At 55.5% G+C, this 20636-nt stretch overlaps 1 protein-coding gene across 1 annotated transcript in view; it reads left to right on the plus strand.

Annotated features, from left to right (window-relative positions):
* The first annotated feature begins 406 nt into the window (after positions 1 to 406).
* The window catches only part of LOC139243075 (tau-tubulin kinase 1-like), an 89484-nt gene continuing 69254 nt past the window's right edge, over positions 407 to 20636 (plus strand). The window contains 1 exon segment of the mRNA XM_070870669.1: positions 407 to 539. The gene's annotated coding sequence lies outside the window, so the exon portion shown is untranslated.

The raw sequence follows: 20636 nt of genomic DNA on the forward strand, positions 1-20636 counted from the left end.
GCTGTGTGGGCGGGGCTAGTGCTAAGGGCGGGGCCGGCGCGGGCTGTGGGGGCGGGGCTAGCGCTAAGGGCGGGGCCGGCACGGACTGTGGGGCGGGGCCCTGGGCTGTGGGGGCGGGGCTAGCGCTGAGGGCGGGGCCGGTGCGGGCTGTGGGGTGGGGGCGGGGCTAGCGCTGAGGGCGGGGCCGGCGCGGGCTGTGGGGGCGGGGCTAGCGCTGAGGGCGGGGCCGGCGCGGGCTGTGGGGGCGGGGCTAGCGCTAAGGGCGGGGCCGGCGCGGACTGTGGGGTGGGGGCGGGGCTAGCGCTGAGGGCGGGGCTGCCGCAGGCTGTGGGCGGGGCCGGTGCCGGGAGCCGCGCGCCCCCTGGCGGCCGGGAGGGGAGACGCCGGTCTGCAGTGCGGAGAAAAGGCGCCGGTGAGAGTGGGCGGCTGCGGGCGGCGGCGACAGCCCGGCTCACACTCACAGGGAGAGCGGGCCCGAGCCCAGGCCCAGGCCCAGAGCGCCGAGCCCGGGCTTACTCAGCCCAGTTCCGGCCGCGGCGGTGAGTGCTGGGGACAGGGCCGTGAGGGGGGCACGGGGCCTGAGGGGGAGGGGGCACAGAGGGGGAGGGGGAACAGTGAGGGGGGGGGCACAGTGTGTGTGTGTGAGGGGGGCACGGTGTGTGTGTGAGGGGGGCACGGTGTGTGTGTGAGGGGGGCACGGTGTGTGTGAGGGGGGCACGGTGTGTGTGTGAGGGGGGCACGGTGTGTGTGAGGGGGGCACGGTGTGTGTGTGAGAGGGGCACGGTGTGTGTGTGAGGGGGGCACGGTGTGTGTGTGAGGGGGGCACGGTGTGTGTGTGAGGGGGGCACGGTGTGTGTGTGTGAGGGGGGCACGGTGTGTGTGTGAGGGGGGCACGGTGTGTGTGTGAGGGGGGCACGGTGTGTGTGTGAGGGGGGCACGGTGTGTGTGTGAGGGGGGCACGGTGTGTGTGTGAGGGGGGCACGGTGTGTGTGTGAGGGGGGCACGGTGTGTGTGTGTGAGGGGGGCACGGTGTGTGTGAGGGGGGCACGGTGTGTGTGTGAGGGGGGCACGGTGTGTGTGTGAGGGGGGCACGGTGTGTGTGTGAGGGGGGCACGGTGTGTGAGGGGGGCACGGTGTGTGTGTGAGGGGGGCACGGTGTGTGTGTGTGAGGGGGGCACGGTGTGTGAGGGGGGCACGGTGTGTGAGGGGGGCACGGTGTGTGTGTGAGGGGGGCACGGTGTGTGAGGGGGGCACGGTGTGTGTGTGAGGGGGGCACGGTGTGTGTGTGTGAGGGGGGCACGGTGTGTGAGGGGGGCACTGTGTGTGTGAGGGGGGCACGGTGTGTGTGTGTGAGGGGGGCACGGTGTGTGTGTGAGAGGGGGGCACGGTGTGTGTGTGAGAGGGGGGCACGGTGTGTGTGTGAGGGGGGCACGGTGTGTGTGTGAGAGGGGGGCACGGTGTGTGTGTGAGAGGGGGGCACGGTGTGTGTGTGAGAGGGGGGCACGGTGTGTGTGTGAGAGGGGGGCACGGTGTGTGTGTGTGAGGGGGGCACTGTGTGTGAGAGGGGGGCACGGTGTGTGAGGGGGGCACGGTGTGTGTGTGAGAGGGGGGCACGGTGTGTGTGTGAGAGGGGGGCACGGTGTGTGTGTGAGAGGGGGGCACGGTGTGTGTGTGTGAGGGGGGCACGGTGTGTGTGTGAGGGGGGCACGGTGTGTGTGTGAGGGGGGCACGGTGTGTGTGTGTGAGGGGGGCACGGTGTGTGTGAGGGGGGCACGGTGTGTGTGTGAGGGGGGCACGGTGTGTGTGTGTGAGGGGGGCACGGTGTGTGAGGGGGGCACGGTGTGTGTGTGAGGGGGGCACGGTGTGTGAGGGGGGCACGGTGTGTGTGTGAGGGGGGCACGGTGTGTGTGTGTGAGGGGGGCACGGTGTGTGAGGGGGGCACGGTGTGTGAGGGGGGCACGGTGTGTGTGTGAGGGGGGCACGGTGTGTGAGGGGGGCACGGTGTGTGTGTGAGGGGGGCACGGTGTGTGTGTGTGAGGGGGGCACGGTGTGTGAGGGGGGCACTGTGTGTGTGAGGGGGGCACGGTGTGTGTGTGTGAGGGGGGCACGGTGTGTGTGTGAGAGGGGGGCACGGTGTGTGTGTGAGAGGGGGGCACGGTGTGTGTGTGAGAGGGGGGCACGGTGTGTGTGTGAGAGGGGGGCACGGTGTGTGTGTGAGAGGGGGGCACGGTGTGTGTGTGAGAGGGGGGCACGGTGTGTGTGTGTGAGGGGGGCACGGTGTGTGTGTGTGAGGGGGGCACTGTGTGTGAGAGGGGGGCACGGTGTGTGAGGGGGGCACGGTGTGTGTGTGAGAGGGGGGCACGGTGTGTGTGTGAGAGGGGGGCACGGTGTGTGTGTGAGAGGGGGGCACGGTGTGTGTGTGTGAGGGGGGCACGGTGTGTGTGTGAGGGGGGCACGGTGTGTGTGTGAGGGGGGCACGGTGTGTGTGTGAGGGGGGCACGGTGTGTGTGTGAGGGGGGCACGGTGTGTGTGTGAGGGGGGCACGGTGTGTGTGTGAGGGGGGCACGGTGTGTGTGTGTGAGGGGGGCACGGTGTGTGAGGGGGGCACGGTGTGTGTGTGAGGGGGGCACGGTGTGTGAGGGGGGCACGGTGTGTGTGTGAGGGGGGCACGGTGTGTGAGGGGGGCACGGGTGTGTGTGTGAGGGGGGCACGGTGTGTGTGTGTGAGGGGGGCACGGTGTGTGAGGGGGGCACGGTGTGTGTGTGAGGGGGGCACGGTGTGTGAGGGGGGCACGGTGTGTGTGTGAGGGGGGCACTGTGTGTGAGAGGGGGGCACGGTGTGTGAGGGGGGCACGGTGTGTGTGTGAGAGGGGGGCACGGTGTGTGTGTGAGAGGGGGGCACGGTGTGTGTGTGAGAGGGGGGCACGGTGTGTGTGTGTGAGAGGGGGGCACGGTGTGTGGTGTGTGAGGGGGGCACGGTGTGTGTGTGAGGGGGGCACGGTGTGTGTGTGAGGGGGGCACTGTGTGTGAGAGGGGGGCACGGTGTGTGAGGGGGGCACGGTGTGTGTGTGAGGGGGGCACGGTGTGTGAGGGGGGCACGGTGTGTGTGTGAGGGGGGCACTGTGTGTGTGAGGGGGGCACGGTGTGTGTGTGAGGGGGGCACGGTGTGTGTGTGAGAGGGGGGCACGGTGTGTGTGTGAGGGGGGCACGGTGTGTGTGTGAGGGGGGCACGGTGTGTGTGAGAGGGGGGCACGGTGTGTGTGTGAGGGGGGCACGGTGTGTGAGGGGGGCACGGTGTGTGTGTGAGAGGGGGGCACGGTGTGTGTGTGAGAGGGGGGCACGGTGTGTGTGTGTGTGAGGGGGGCACGGTGTGTGTGTGAGGGGGGCACGGTGTGTGTGTGAGGGGGGCACTGTGTGTGAGAGGGGCACGGTGTGTGTGTGTGAGGGGGGCACGGTGTGTGAGGGGGGCACGGTGTGTGTGTGAGAGGGGGGCACGGTGTGTGAGGGGGGCACGGTGTGTGAGGGGGGCACGGTGTGTGTGAGAGGGGGGCACGGTGTGTGTGTGAGAGGGGGGCACGGTGTGTGTGTGAGAGGGGGGCACGGTGTGTGTGTGAGAGGGGGGCACGGTGTGTGTGTGTGTGAGGGGGGCACGGTGTGTGTGTGTGAGGGGGGCACGGTGTGTGTGTGTGAGGGGGGCACGGTGTGTGTGTGTGAGGGGGGCACGGTGTGTGTGTGAGGGGGGCACTGTGTGTGAGAGGGGGGCACGGTGTGTGTGTGAGGGGGGCACGGTGTGTGAGGGGGGCACGGTGTGTGTGTGAGGGGGGCACGGTGTGTGTGTGTGAGGGGGGCACGGTGTGTGAGGGGGGCACGGTGTGTGTGTGAGAGGGGGGCACGGTGTGTGTGTGAGAGGGGGGCACGGTGTGTGTGTGTGTGAGGGGGGCACGGTGTGTGTGTGAGGGGGGCACGGTGTGTGTGTGAGAGGGGGGCACGGTGTGTGTGTGAGGGGGGCACTGTGTGTGAGAGGGGGCACGGTGTGTGTGTGTGAGGGGGGCACGGTGTGTGAGGGGGGCACGGTGTGTGTGTGAGAGGGGGGCACGGTGTGTGAGGGGGGCACGGTGTGTGAGGGGGGCACGGTGTGTGTGAGAGGGGGGCACGGTGTGTGTGTGAGAGGGGGGCACGGTGTGTGTGTGAGAGGGGGGCACGGTGTGTGTGTGAGAGGGGGGCACGGTGTGTGTGTGTGTGAGGGGGGCACGGTGTGTGTGTGTGAGGGGGGCACGGTGTGTGTGTGTGAGGGGGGCACGGTGTGTGTGTGTGAGGGGGGCACGGTGTGTGTGTGTGAGGGGGGCACTGTGTGTGAGAGGGGGGCACGGTGTGTGTGTGAGGGGGGCACGGTGTGTGAGGGGGGCACGGTGTGTGTGTGAGGGGGGCACGGTGTGTGTGTGTGAGGGGGGCACGGTGTGTGAGGGGGGCACGGTGTGTGTGTGAGAGGGGGGCACGGTGTGTGTGTGAGAGGGGGGCACGGTGTGTGTGTGAGAGGGGGGCACGGTGTGTGTGTGAGAGGGGGGCACGGTGTGTGTGTGAGAGGGGGGCACGGTGTGTGTGTGAGAGGGGGGCACGGTGTGTGTGTGTGTGAGGGGGGCACGGTGTGTGTGTGTGAGGGGGGCACGGTGTGTGTGTGTGAGGGGGGCACGGTGTGTGTGTGTGTGGGGGGCACGGTGTGTGTGTGTGTGGAGGGGGGCACGGTGTGTGTGAGAGGGGGGCACGGTGTGTGTGTGAGAGGGGGCACGGTGTGTGTGTGAGAGGGGGGCACGGTGTGTGTGTGAGAGGGGGGCACGGTGTGTGTGTGTGAGGGGGGCACGGTGTGTGTGTGTGAGGGGGCACGGTGTGTGTGTGTGAGGGGGGCACGGTGTGTGTGTGTGAGGGGGGCACGGTGTGTGTGTGTGAGGGGGGCACGGTGTGTGTGTGTGAGGGGGGCACTGTGTGTGAGAGGGGGGCACGGTGTGTGTGTGAGGGGGCACGGTGTGAAGGGGGGCACGGTGTGTGTGTGAGGGGGGCACGGTGTGTGTGTGTGAGGGGGGCACGGTGTGTGAGGGGGCACGGTGTGTGTGTGAGAGGGGGCACGGTGTGTGTGTGAGAGGGGGGCACGGTGTGTGTGTGAGAGGGGGGCACGGTGTGTGTGTGAGAGGGGGGCACGGTGTGTGTGTGAGAGGGGGGCACGGTGTGTGTGTGAGAGGGGGGCACGGTGTGTGTGTGTGTGAGGGGGGCACGGTGTGTGTGTGTGTGAGGGGGGCATGGTGTGTGAGGGGGGCACTGTGTGTGTGAGGGGGGCACTGTGTGTGTGTGAGGGGGGCACGGTGTGTGTGTGTGAGGGGGCACGGTGTGTGTGTGTGAGGGGGGCACGGTGTGTGTGTGTGTGAGGGGGGCACGGTGTGTGTGTGAGGGGGGCACGGTGTGTGTGTGTGTGAGGGGGGCACGGTGTGTGTGTGTGTGAGGGGGGCACGGTGTGTGTGTGTGTGAGGGGGGCACGGTGTGTGTGTGTGAGGGGGCACGGTGTGTGTGTGTGTGAGGGGGGCACGGTGTGTGTGTGTGTGAGGGGGCACGGTGTGTGTGTGTGTGTGAGGGGGGCACGGTGTGTGTGTGTGAGGGGGGCACGGTGTGTGTGTGTGTGAGGGGGGCACGGTGTGTGTGTGTGTGAGGGGGGCACGGTGTGTGTGTGTGTGAGGGGGGCACGGTGTGTGTGTGAGGGGGCACGGTGTGTGTGTGTGAGGGGGGCACGGTGTGTGTGAGAGGGGGGCACGGTGTGTGTGTGGAGAGGGGGGCACGGTGTGTGTGTGAGAGGGGGGCACGGTGTGTGTGTGAGAGGGGGGCACGGTGTGTGTGTGTGAGGGGGGCACGGTGTGTGTGTGAGGGGGGCACGGTGTGTGTGTGTGTGAGGGGGGCACGGTGTGTGTGTGTGTGAGGGGGGCACGGTGTGTGTGTGAGGGGGGCACGGTGTGTGTGTGTGAGGGGGCACGGTGTGTGTGTGAGGGGGCACGGTGTGTGTGTGAGGGGGGCACGGTGTGTGTGTGAGGGGGGGCACGGTGTGTGTGTGTGAGGGGGGCACGGTGTGTGTGTGAGGGGGGCACGGTGTGTGTGTGAGGGGGGGGGCACGGTGTGTGTGTGTGAGGGGGCACGGTGTGTGTGTGTGAGGGGGGCACGGTGTGTGTGTGTGAGGGGGGCACGGTGTGTGTGTGTGGGGGGGGCACGGTGTGTGTGAGGGGGCACGGTGTGTGTGTGAGGGGGGCACGGTGTGTGTGTGTGAGGGGGGCACGGTGTGTGTGTGAGGGGGGCACGGTGTGTGTGTGAGGGGGGGGCACTGTGTGTGAGGGGGGGGCACTGTGTGTGTGTGAGGGGGGGGGCCTGTGTGTGTGTGAGGGGGGCACGGTGTGTGTGTGAGGGGGGCACGGTGTGTGTGTGAGGGGGGCACGGTGTGTGTGTGAGGGGGGCACGGTGTGTGTGTGTGAGGGGGGCACGGTGTGTGTGTGAGGGGGGCACGGTGTGTGTGTGAGGGGGGCACGGTGTGTGTGTGAGGGGGGCACGGTGTGTGTGTGAGGGGGGCACGTGTGTGTGTGAGAGGGGGGCACGGTGTGTGTGTGTGAGGGGGGCACGGTGTGTGTGTGTGAGGGGGGCACGGTGTGTGTGTGTGAGGGGGGGCACGGTGTGTTGTGAGGGGGCACGGTGTGTGAGGGGGCACGGGTGTGTGTGTGAGGGGGCACGGTGTGTGTGTGAGGGGGGCACGGTGTGTGTGTGAGGGGGCACGGTGTGTGTGTGAGGGGGGCACGGTGTGTGTGGTGAGGGGGCACGGTGTGTGTGTGAGAGGGGGGCACGGTGTGTGTGTGTGAGGGGGGCACGGTGTGTGTGTGTGAGGGGGCACGGTGTGTGTGTGAGGGGGGCACGGTGTGTGTGTGAGGGGGGCACGGTGTGTGAGGGGGGCACGGTGTGTGTGTGAGGGGGGCACGGTGTGTGTGTGAGAGGGGGGCACGGTGTGTGTGTGAGAGGGGGGCACGGTGTGTGTGTGTGAGGGGGGCACGGTGTGTGTGTGTGAGGGGGGCACGGTGTGTGTGTGAGGGGGCACGGTGTGTGTGTGAGGGGGGGGCACGGTGTGTGTGTGAGGGGGGCACGGTGTGTGTGTGAGGGGGGCACGGTGTGTGTGTGAGGGGGGCACGGTGTGTGTGTGAGGGGGGCACGGTGTGTGTGTGAGGGGGGCACGGTGTGTGTGTGAGAGGGGGGCACGGTGTGTGTGTGAGAGGGGGGCACGGTGTGTGTGTGAGAGGGGGGCACGGTGTGTGTGTGAGAGGGGGGCACGGTGTGTGTGTGTGAGGGGGGCACGGTGTGTGTGTGTGAGGGGGGCACGGTGTGTGTGTGTGAGGGGGGCACGGTGTGTGTGTGAGGGGGGCACGGTGTGTGTGTGAGGGGGGCACGGTGTGTGTGTGAGGGGGGCACGGTGTGTGTGTGAGGGGGGCACGGTGTGTGTGTGAGGGGGGCACGGTGTGTGTGTGAGGGGGGCACGGTGTGTGTGTGAGGGGGGCACGGTGTGTGTGTGAGGGGGGCACGGTGTGTGTGTGAGGGGGGGCACGGTGTGTGTGTGGGGGGGGCACGGTGTGTGTGTGTGAGGGGGGCACGGTGTGTGTGTGAGGGGGGCACGGTGTGTGTGTGTGAGGGGGGCACGGTGTGTGTGTGAGGGGGGCACGGTGTGTGTGTGTGAGGGGGGCACGGTGTGTGTGTGAGGGGGGCACGGTGTGTGTGTGAGGGGGGCACGGTGTGTGTGTGAGGGGGGCACAGTGAGGGGGGCACGGTGTGTGTGTGAGGGGGGCACGGTGTGTGTGTGAGGGGGGCACAGTGAGGGGGGGCACGGTGTGTGTGTGAGGGGGGCACGGTGTGTGTGTGAGGGGGGCACAGTGAGGGGGGGGCACGGTGTGTGTGTGAGGGGGGCACAGTGAGGGGGGGGCACGGTGTGTGTGTGAGGGGGGCACTGTGTGTGTGAGGGGGGCACGGTGTGTGTGTGAGGGGGGCACGGTGTGTGTGTGAGGGGGGCACGGTGAGGGGGGCACGGTGTGTGTGTGAGGGGGGGGCACGGTGAGGGGGGCACGGTGTGTGTGTGAGGGGGGCACTGTGTGTGTGTGAGGGGGGCACGGTGTGTGTGTGTGTGTGAGGGGGGCACGGTGTGTGTGTGTGAGGGGGGCACGGTGTGTGTGTGTGAGGGGGGCACGGTGTGTGTGTGAGGGGGGCACGGTGTGTGTGTGAGGGGGGCACGGTGTGTGTGTGAGGGGGGCACTGTGTGTGTGTGTGTGTGAGGGGGGCACGGTGTGTGTGTGTGAGGGGGGCACGGTGTGTGTGTGAGGGGGGCACGGTGTGTGTGAGGGGGGCACGGTGTGTGTGTGTGAGGGGGGCACGGTGTGTGTGTGTGAGGGGGCACGGGGTGTGTGTGTGTGAGGGGGCACGGGGTGTGTGTGTGTGAGGGGGGCACGGTGTGTGTGTGTGAGGGGGCACGGGGTGTGTGTGTGTGAGGGGGGCACGGTGTGTGTGTGTGAGGGGGGCACGGTGAGGGGGGCACGGTGTGTGTGTGTGAGGGGGCACGGTGTGTGTGTGTGAGGGGGGCACTGTGTGTGTGAGGGGGGCACTGTGTGTGTGAGGGGGGGCACGGTGTGTGTGTGTGAGGGGGGCACGGTGTGTGTGTGAGGGGGGCACGGTGTGTGTGTGTGAGGGGGGCACGGTGTGTGTGTGAGGGGGGCACGGTGTGTGTGTGTGTGAGGGGGGCACGGTGTGTGTGTGTGAGGGGGGCACGGTGTGTGTGTGAGGGGGGCACGGTGTGTGTGTGAGGGGGGCACGGTGTGTGTGTTAGGGGGGCACGGTGTGTGTGTGAGGGGGGCACGGTGTGTGTGTGAGGGGGGCACGGTGTGTGTGTGAGGGGGGCACGGTGTGTGTGTGAGGGGGGCACGGTGTGTGTGTGAGGGGGGCACGGTGTGTGTGTGAGGGGGGCACGGTGTGTGTGTGAGGGGGGCACGGTGAGGGGGGCACGGTGTGTGTGTGAGGGGGGCACGGTGTGTGTGTGAGGGGGGCACGGTGTGTGTGTGAGGGGGGCACGGTGAGGGGGGCACGGTGAGGGGGGCACGGTGTGTGCGTGTGAGGGGGGCACTGTGTGTGCGTGAGGGGGGCACGGTGTGTGTGTGTGAGGGGGGCACGGTGTGTGTGTGTGAGGGGGGCACTGTGTGCGTGAGGGGGGCACGGTGTGTGTGTGAGGGGGGCACGGTGTGTGTGTGAGGGGGGCACGGTGTGTGTGTGTGAGGGGGGCACTGTGTGTGTGTGTGTGAGGGGGGCACGGTGTGTGTGTGTGTGTGAGGGGAGCACGGTGTGTGTGTGAGGGGGGCACGGTGTGTGTGTGAGGGGGGCACGGTGTGTGTGTGAGGGGGGCACGGTGTGTGTGTGAGGGGGGCACGGTGTGTGTGTGAGGGGGGCACGGTGTGTGTGTGTGAGGGGGGCACGGTGTGTGTGTGAGGGGGGCACGGTGTGTGTGTGAGGGGGGCACGGTGTGTGTGTGAGGGGGGCACGGTGTGTGTGTGAGGGGGGCACGGTGTGTGTGTGTGAGGGGGGCACGGTGTGTGTGTGTGAGGGGGGCACCACGGTTCGGTGAGGGGGGCACGGTGTGTGTGTGTGAGGGGGGCACGGTGTGTGTGTGTGAGGGGGGCACGGTGTGTGTGAGGGGGGCACGGTGTGTGTGTGAGGGGGGCACGGTGTGTGTGTGTGAGGGGCACGGTGTGTGTGTGAGGGGGGCACGGTGTGTGTGTGTGAGGGGGGCACGGTGTGTGTGTGTGAGGGGGGCACGGTGTGTGTGTGAGGGGGGCACGGTGTGTGTGTGAGGGGGGCACAGGCCCTGAGGGGGAGGGGGCACAGTGAGGGGACAGGGTCAGTGTGTGAGGGGGGCACGGTGTGTGTGTGTGGGGGGCACTGTGTGTGTGAGGGGGGCACTGTGTGTGTGAGGGGGGTACGGTGTGTGTGAGGGGGGCACGGTGTGTGTGTGAGGGGGGCACGGTGTGTGTGAGGGGGGTACGGTGTGTGTGAGGGGGGCACGGTGTGTGTGTGAGGGGGGCACGGTGTGTGTGTGAGGGGGGCACGGTGTGTGTGTGAGGGGGGCACGGTGTGTGTGTGAGGGGGGCACGGTGTGTGTGTGTGAGGGGGGCACGGTGAGGGGGGCACGGTGTGTGTGTGTGAGGGGGGCACGGTGTGTGTGTGAGGGGGGGCACGGTGTGTGTGTGTGAGGGGGGCACGGTGAGGGGGGCACGGTGTGTGTGTGTGAGGGGGGCACGGTGTGTGTGTGTGAGGGGGGCACGGTGTGTGTGTGTGAGGGGGGCACGGTGTGTGTGTGAGGGGGGCACGGTGTGTGTGTGAGGGGGGCACGGTGTGTGTGTGAGGGGGGCACGGTGTGTGTGTGAGGGGGGCACGGTGTGTGTGTGAGGGGGGCACGGTGTGTGTGTGAGGGGGGCACGGTGTGTGTGTGAGGGGGGCACGGTGTGTGTGTGTGAGGGGGGCACGGTGTGTGTGTGAGGGGGGCACGGTGTGTGTGAGGGGGGCACGGTGTGTGTGTGCGGGGGGCATGGACTTTGGGCAGGCGCGGGGGGGCATGACCCTTCCCCCGTGCTGCAACCAAGTCAATCAGCAGCACCGGGCCGCTGACCCTTCCACCTCCAACTTCGCCCTCTCGCATCCTTGCCAGGCAGCCAAAGTGGCGGAGTGGGGCTAGAACATTTCAACCTCGAAATCGCCTTCACATCGCTTGCTCCTTGGGTCCCTGGACCCCCGCCCCCCGCCCCCCGCCCCGCCCCGCCCCGCCCCGCCCCGTACTGGGGACACCCAAGGTGAGTCTGCTCCAGCCCTGGCCCGTGCAGACTCTGAGAATGCACGATGCAGGTTCCCGTGTGTCGAGCCTTCTCCTTAAAGCTGCGTCCCTTTTATTATTGAGTGGAGGTCACGAATTAGAGAGCTGTGTGGATGCAGAGGAGTTAGGCCACACAAGTGAACACACCAGCTACCTGAGCCTCTCTGCAGCCAGCTCTGATTCCTCTGTGTGTCTGAATGTGTTAGTTCTGCACTGTGTTTTACAGAATATTGCACGGTACTTACAGCACAGAAAACGGCCATTCTGCTGAACTCCACACGAAGACCCTTCTCATCCATCTTCATCAAACTCCATCAACAGACCCTTTTTGACTTTTGCACTCGTATAATTATGTAGCTTTCTCCTGCATGCATTTGTGGATTACACACATTGAGGGGACCATGAATTTTAAGTCTATATATTGATATCCATGAATTGTGAGACTATATATTGAGGCCCATGAATTGTGAGACTATATATTGAGGCCCATGAATTGTGAGACTATATATTGAGGCCCATGAATTGTGAGACTATATATTGAGGCCCATGAATTGTGAGACGATATATTAAGGCCCATGAATTGTGAGACGATATATTAAGGCCCATGAATTGTGAGACGATATATTAAGGCCCATGAATTGTGAGACGATATATTGATATCCATGAATTGTGAGTCTATATATTGAGGCCCATGAATTGTGAGACTATATATTGATATCCATGAATTGTGAGTCTATATATTGAGGCCCATGAATTGTGAGACGATATATTGATATCCATGAATTGTGAGACTATATATTGAGGCCCATGAATTGTGAGACGATATATTGATATCCATGAATTGTGAGACTATATATTGATATCCATGAATTGTGAGTCTATATATTGAGGCCCATGAATTGTGAGACTATATATTGATATCCATGAATTGTGAGACTATATATTGAGGCCCATGAATTGTGAGACTATATATTGATATCCATGAATTGTGAGTCTATATATTGAGGCCCATGAATTATGAGACTATATATTGATATCCATGAATTGTGAGACTATATATTGATATCCATGAATTGTGAGTCTATATATTGAGGCCCATGAATTATGAGACTATATATTGATATCCATGAATTGTGAGACTATATATTGATATCCATGAATTGTGAGTCTATATATTGAGGCCCATGAATTGTGAGTCTATATATTGAGGCCCATGAATTGTGAGACTATATATTGAGGCCCATGAATTGTGAGACTATATATTGAGGCCCATGAATTGTGAGACTATATATTGAGGCCCATGAATTGTGAGTCTATATATTGATATCCATGAATTGTGAGTCTATATATTGATATCCATGAATTGTGAGACTATATATTGATATCCATGAATTGTGAGTCTATATATTGATATCCATGAATTGTGAGTCTATATATTGATATCCATGAATTGTGAGTCTATATATTGATATCCATGAATTGTGAGTCTATATATTGATATCCATGAATTGTGAGTCTATATATTGAGGCCCATGAATTGTGAGTCTAAATATTGAGGCCGATGAATTGTGAGTCTAAATATTGATATCCATGAATTGTGAGACTATATATTGATATCCATGAATTGTGAGTCTTTATATTGAGGCCCATGAATTGTGAGTCTATATATTGATATCCATGAATTGTGAGACTATATATTGATATCCATGAATTGTGAGACTATATATTGATATCCATGAATTGTGAGACTATATATTGATATACATGAATTGTGAGACTATATATTGATATACATGAATTGTGAGTCTATATATTGATATCCATGAATTGTGAGTCTATATATTGATATCCATGAATTGTGAGTCTATATATTGATATCCATGAATTGTGAGACTATATATTGAGGCCCATGAATTGTGAGTCCATATATTGAGGCCCATGAATTGTGAGACTATATATTGATATCCATGAATTGCGAGTCTATATATTGAGGCCCATGAATTATGAGACAATATATTGATATCCATGAATTGTGAGACTATATATTGATATCCATGAATTGTGAGACTATATATTGAGGCCCATGAATTGTGAGTCTATATATTGATATCCATGAATTGTGAGTCTATATATTGATATCCATGAATTGTGAGACTATATATTGATATACATGAATTGTGAGTCTTTATATTGAGGCCCATGAATTGTGAGTCTATATATTGATATCCATGAATTGTGAGTCTATATATTGAGGCCCATGAATTGTGAGACTATATATTGAGGCCCATGAATTGTGAGACTATATATTGAGGCCCATGAATTGTGAGACTATATATTGAGGCCCATGAATTGTGAGACTATATATTGAGGCCCATGAATTATGAGACTATATATTGATATCCATGAATTGTGAGTCTATATATTGATATCCATGAATTGTGAGACTATATATTGATATCCATGAATTGTGAGACTATATATTGATATCCATGAATTGTGAGTCTATATATTGATATCCATGAATTGTGAGACTATATATTGAGGCCCATGAATTGTGAGTCCATATATTGAGGCCCATGAATTGTGAGACTATATATTGATATCCATGAATTGCGAGTCTATATATTGAGGCCCATGAATTATGAGACTATATATTGATATCCATGAATTGTGAGACTATATATTGATATCCATGAATTGTGAGACTATATATTGAGGCCCATGAATTGTGAGTCTATATATTGATATCCATGAATTGTGAGTCTATATATTGATATCCATGAATTGTGAGACTATATATTGATATACATGAATTGTGAGTCTTTATGTTGAGGCCCATGAATTGTGAGTCTATATATTGATATCCATGAATTGTGAGTCTATATATTGAGGCCCATGAATTGTGAGACTATATATTGAGGCCCATGAATTGTGAGACTATATATTGAGGCCCATGAATTGTGAGACTATATATTGAGGCCCATGAATTGTGAGACTATATATTGAGGCCCATGAATTGTGAGACTATATATTGAGGCCCATGAATTATGAGACTATATATTGATATCCATGAATTGTGAGTCTATATATTGAGGCCCATGAATTGTGAGTCCATATATTGAGGCCCATGAATTGTGAGACTATATATTGATATCCATGAATTGTGAGACTATATATTGAGGCCCATGAATTGTGAGTCTATATATTGATATCCATGAATTGTGAGTCTATATATTGATATACATGAATTGTGAGTCTTTATATTGAGGCCCATGAATTGTGAGTCTATATATTGATATCCATGAATTGTGAGTCTATATATTGAGGCCCATGAATTGTGAGACTATATATTGAGGCCCATGAATTGTGAGACTATATATTGAGGCCCATGAATTGTGAGACTATATATTGAGGCCCATGAATTGTGAGACTATATATTGAGGCCCATGAATTGTGAGACTATATATTGAGGCCCATGAATTATGAGACTATATATTGATATCCATGAATTGTGAGTCTATATATTGATATCCATGAATTGTGAGACTATATATTGATATCCATGAATTGTGAGACTATATATTGATATACATGAATTGTGAGTCTATATATTGATATCCATGAATTGTGAGTCTATATATTGATATCCATGAATTGTGAGTCTATATATTGATATCCATGAATTGTGAGACTATATATTGAGGCCCATGAATTGTGAGTCCATATATTGAGGCCCATGAATTGTGAGACTATATATTGATATCCATGAATTGCGAGTCTATATATTGAGGCCCATGAATTATGAGACTATATATTGATATCCATGAATTGTGAGACTATATATTGATATCCATGAATTGTGAGTCTATATATTGAGGCCCATGAATTGTGAGTCTATATATTGAGGCCCATGAATTGTGAGACTATATATTGAGGCCCATGAATTGTGAGTCAATATATATTGATATCCATGTATTGTGAGTCTATATATTGATATCCATGAATTGTGAGACTATATATTGATATCCATGAATTGTGAGTCTTTATATTGAGGCCCATGAATTGTGAGTCTATATATTGATATCCATGAATTGTGAGTCTATATATTGAGGCCCATGAATTGTGAGACTATATATTGAGGCCCATGAATTGTGAGACTATATATTGAGGCCCATGAATTGTGAGACTATATATTGAGGCCCATGAATTATGAGACTATATATTGATAGACATGAATTGTGAGTCTATATATTGATATCCATGAATTGTGAGTCTATATATTGATATCCATGAATTGTGAGTCTATATATTGATATCCATGAATTGTGAGACTATATATTGAGGCCCATGAATTGTGAGTCCATATATTGAGGCCCATGAATTGTGAGACTATATATTGATATCCATGAATTGCGAGTCTATATATTGAGGCCCATGAATTATGAGACTATATATTGATATCCATGAATTGTGAGACTATATATTGATATCCATGAATTGTGAGACTATATATTGATATACATGAATTGTGAGTCTATATATTGATATCCATCAATTGTGAGACTATATATTGATATCCATGAATTGTGAGTCTATATATTGATATCCATGAATTGTGAGTCTATATATTGATATCCATGAATTGTGAGTCTATATATTGATATCCATGAATTGTGAGTCTATATATTGATATCCATGAATTGTGAGTCTATATATTGATATCTATGAATTGTGAGTCTATATATTGAGGCCCATGAATTGTGAGTCTAAATATTGATATCCATGAATTGTGAGTCTAAATATTGATATCCATGAATTGTGTGAATATATATTGAGGCCCATGAATTGTGAGTCTATATATTGAGGACCATGAATTGTGAGTCTATATATTGAGGACCATGAATTGTGAGTCTATATATTGAGGCCCATGAATTCGTGAGTCTATATATTGAGGCCCATGAATTGTGTGAAATGGGAAGGGGTTTGATCCTTTGGGAATCGTACAGTGAGTAAATATGAATAATTTTGATCCGTCGCGATGGTATACAGTGGGTGTGAATGGGAAGGTGTTTGGGTCCATTGGGATTGTGTAAAGTGGGAATGAATGGGAAGGGGTTGGGGTACAGTGGGAGTGAATGGGAAGGGGTTTGGGTCCTTTGGGATTGTACAATGGGAGTGAATGGGAAGGGGTTTGGGTGCATTGGGATTGTGTACAATGGGAGTGAATGGGAAGGGGTTTGGGTCCATTGGGATTGTACAGTGGGAATGAATGGGAAGGGGTTTGGGTTCGTTGGGATTGTGTACAGTGGGAGTGAATGGGATCGATTGAGATTGTCAGTTCTGACGAGGCCACCTACCACACCAGTGCTTCCGATACATCTCACTTTTTCCTTAACCGAGGATTCCGCACCACCGTGGTTTGCAGGACCCTCGACCGTGTCCGTTCCTTGTCCTGCATTCCTGCGCCTGTCCCTTCGCCTCCCTCCCAGAACCATGACAGGGTTCCCCTTATCCTCACTTTCCATCATCATAGGCAGTCCCACGAAATCAAGGAACTTCTCGGGTGACTGAACAGTCCAATACAGTCTCTGTCACAGGTGGGACAGACAGTGGTTGAAGGAAAGGGTGGGTGGGGAGTCTGGTTTGTTGCACGCTGCCTGCGCTTGTTTTCTGCATGCTCTCGGCGACAAGACTCGAGGTGCTCAGTGCCCTCCCGGTTGCTCTTCCTCCATTTAGGGCGGTCTTTGGCCAGAGACTCCCAGGTGTCAGTGGGGATGTTGCACTTTATCAGGGAGGCTTTGAGGGTGTCCTTGAAACTTTCCGTCTGCCCACCTGGGGCTCACTTGTCAGGAAGCAAAGAGTAGGAGTAAATGGGTACTTTTCAGAATGGCAGGCAATGACTAGTGGGGTACCGCAAGGTTCTGTGCTGGGGCCCCAGCTGCTTACATTGTACATTAGTAATTTAGACGAGGTGATTAAATGTTGTATCTCCAAGTTTGCGGATGATACTAAGTTGGGTGGCAGTGTGGCTGCGAGGAGGATGCTATGAGGCTGCAGAGTGACTTGGATAGGTTAGGTGAGTGGGCAAATGCATGGCAGATGAAGTATAATGTGGATAAATGTGAGGTTATCCACTTTGCTGATAAAAACAGAGACAGACTATTATCCGAATGGTGACAGATTAGGAAAAGGGGAGGTGCAACGAGACCTGGGTGTCATGGTACGTCAGTCATTAAAGGTTGGCATGCAGGTACAGCAGGCGGTTAAGAAAGCAAATGGCATGTTGGCCTTCATAGCAAGGGGATTTGAGTACAGGGGCAGGGAGGTGTTGCTACAGTTGTACAGGGCCTTGGTGAGGCCACACCTGGAGTATTGTGTACAGTTTTGGTCTCCTAACCTGAGGAAGGACATTCTTGCTATTGAGGGAGTGCAGCGAAGGTTCACCAGACTGATTCCCGGGATGGCGGGACTGACCTATCAAGAAAGACTGGATCAACAGAGCTTGTATTCACTGGAGTTCAGAAGAATGAGAGGGATCTCATAGAAACGTTTAAAATTCTGACAGGGTTAGACAGATTAGATGCAGGAAGAATGTTCCCAATGTTGGGGAAGTCCAGGACCAGGGGACACAGTCTGAGGATAAGGGGTAAGCCATTTAGGACCGAGATGAGGAGAAACTTCTTCACCCAGAGAGTGGTGAACCTGTGGAATTCTCTACCACAGGAAGTTGTTGAGGCCAATTCATTAAATATATTCAAAAAGGAGTTAGATATAGTCCTTACTACTCGGGGGATCAAGGGGTATGGTGAGAAAGCAGGAATGGGGTACTGAAGTTGCATGTTCAGCCATGAACTCATTGAATGGCGGTGCAGGCTCGAAGGGTCGAATGGCCTACTCCTGCACCTATTTTCTATGTTTCTATGTTTGTCGTGTAAGAGTTCCGAGTAGAGCGCTTGCTTTGGGAGTCTCGTGTCAGACATGCGAACAATGTGGCCTGCCCAGCGGAGCTGGTCGAGTGTGGTCAGTGCTTCGATGCTGGGGATGTTGGCCTGATCGAGAACACTGATGTTGGTGCGTCTGTCCTCCGAGGGGATTTGCAGGATCTTGCGGAGACATCGTTGGTGGTTTTTCTCCAGTGATTTGAGGTGTCTACTGCATATGGTCCACATCTCTGAGCCATACAGGAGGGCGGGTATTATGACAGTCCTGTAGACCATGAGCTTGATGCCAGATTTAAGGGACTAATCTTCAAAATATATAGACACCTCGCCTTCCACACCACCAGCCTCCACGTTCAAAGGATCATCCTCCGCCATTTCCGCCACCTCCAGCGTGATCCCACCACCAAACACATCTCCCCCTCCCCTCCCTTCTCAGCGTTCCGAAGGGACCTCTCCCTTCGTGACATAACATAAGAACATAAGAATTAGGAACAGGAGTAGGCCATATAGCCCCTCGAGCCTGCTCCGCCATTCAACAAGATCATGGCTGATCTGGCCGTGGACTCAGCTCCACTTACCCGCCCTCTCCCAGTAACCCTTAATTCCCTTATTGGTTAAAAATCTATCTATCTGTGACTTGAATACATTCAATGAGCTAGCCTCAACTGCTTCCTTGGGCAGAGAATTCCACAGATACACAACCCTCTGGGAGAAGAAATTCCTTCTCAACTCGGCTTTAAATTGGCTCCCCCGTATTTTGAGGCTGTGCCCCCTAGTTCTATTCTCCCCGACCAGTGGAAACAACCTCTCTGCCTCTATCTTGTCTATCCCTTTCATTATTTTAACTGTTTCTATAACATCACCCTCATCCTTCTGAACTCCAACGAGTAAAGACCCAGTCTACTCAATCTATCATCATAAGGTAGCCCCCTCATCTCCGGAATCAGCCTCGTGAATCGTCTCTGTACCCCCTCCAAAGCCAGTATATCCTTCCTTAAGTAAGGTGACCAAAACTGCACGCAGTACTCCAGGTGCGGCCTCACCAATACCCTGTACAGTTGTAGCAGGACCTCCCTGCTTTTGTACTCCATCCCTCTCGCAATGAAGGCCAACATTCCATTCGCCTTCCTGATTACCTGCTGCACCTGCAAACTAACTTTGGGATTCATGCACAAGGACCCCCAGGTCCCTCTGCACCTCAGCATGTTGTAATTTCTCCCCATTCAAATAATATTCCCTTTTACTGTTTTTTTTTTTTTTCCCCCCAAGGTGGATGACCTCACACTTTCCGACATTGTATTCCATCTGCCAAACCTTACCCCATTCGCTTAACCTATCTAAATCTCTTTGCAGCCTCTCTGTGTCCTCTACACAACCCGCTTTCCCACTAATCTTTGTGTCATCTGCAAATTTTGTTACACTACACTCTGTCCCCTCTTCCAGGTCATCTATGTATATTGTAAACAGTTGTGGTCCCAGCACCGATCCCTGTGGCACACCACTAACCACCGATTTCCAACCCGAAAAGGACCCATTTATCCCAACTCTCTGCTTTCTGTTCGCCAGCCAATTCTCTATCCATGCGATTTAGGAATGGACACCCTGGTCCATTCCTCAATTGCCCCCAGCTCCCCCTCCCCTTCTCATGGCATCTTCCCGTGCAGATGCAGCAATTGCCCTTTGACCACCTCCCTTCCCACTATCCAGGGCCCACTTGCACTTCTTGCAATTTAGTATACTGTATTCGCTGCTCACGATGTGCTCTCCTCTACTCTGGGGGAGACCAAAAGCAGATTGGGTGACTGCTTTGCAGAACACCTCCGTTCAGTCCGTAAGTGTGACCCTGAGCTTCCGGTCACCTGTCAGTTTAATTCTCCACTGCATTCCCACTCTGACCTCTCCGTCCTCGGCCTCCTACACTGTTCCAATGAAGCTCAACGCAAGCTCGAGGGACAGCACCTCATCTTTCATTTAGACACTTCCGTACTCAACATTGAGGCCCATGAATTGTAAGTCGATATATTGATATCCATTAATTGTGAGTCGATAGAAACATAGAAAATAGGTGCAGGAGTTGGCCATTCGGCCCTTCGAGCCTGCACCGTCATTCAGTGAGTTCATGGCTGAACATGCAACTTCAGTACCCCATTCCTGCATTCTCACCATACCCCTTGATCCCCCAAGTAGTAAGGACTACATCTAACTCCTTTTTGAATATATTTAGTGAATTGGCCTCAACAACTTTCTGTGGTAGAGAATTCCACAGGTTCACCACTCTCTGGGTGAAGAAGTTTCTCCTCATCTCGGGCCTAAATGGCTTCCCCCTTATCCTTAGACTGTGACCCCTGGTTCTGGACTTCCCCAACTTGGGAACATTCTTCCTGCATCTAACCTGTCTAAACCCTTAAATTTTAAACAGTTCTGAGATCTCCTCTCATTCTTCTGAACTCCAGTGAATACAAGCCCAGTTGATCTAGTCTTTCTTGATAGGTCAGTCCCGCCATCCCGGGAATCAGTCTGGTGAACCTTCGCTGCACTCCCTCAATAGCAAGAATGTCCTTCCTCAGGTTAGGAGACCAAAACTGTACACAATACTCCAGGTGTGGCCTCACCAAGGCCCTGTACAGCTGTAGTAACACCTCCCTGCCCCTGTACTCAAATCCCCTCGCTATGAAGGCCAACATGCCATTTGCTTTCTTAACCGCCTGCTGTACCTGCATGCCAACCTTCAGTGACTGATGTACCATGACACCCAGGTCTCGTTGCACCTCCCCTTTTCCTAAT

Source organism: Pristiophorus japonicus, unplaced genomic scaffold, assembly GCF_044704955.1.
Source record: "Pristiophorus japonicus isolate sPriJap1 unplaced genomic scaffold, sPriJap1.hap1 HAP1_SCAFFOLD_160, whole genome shotgun sequence".
In the NCBI taxonomy this organism is placed as follows: Eukaryota; Metazoa; Chordata; class Chondrichthyes; family Pristiophoridae; genus Pristiophorus; species Pristiophorus japonicus.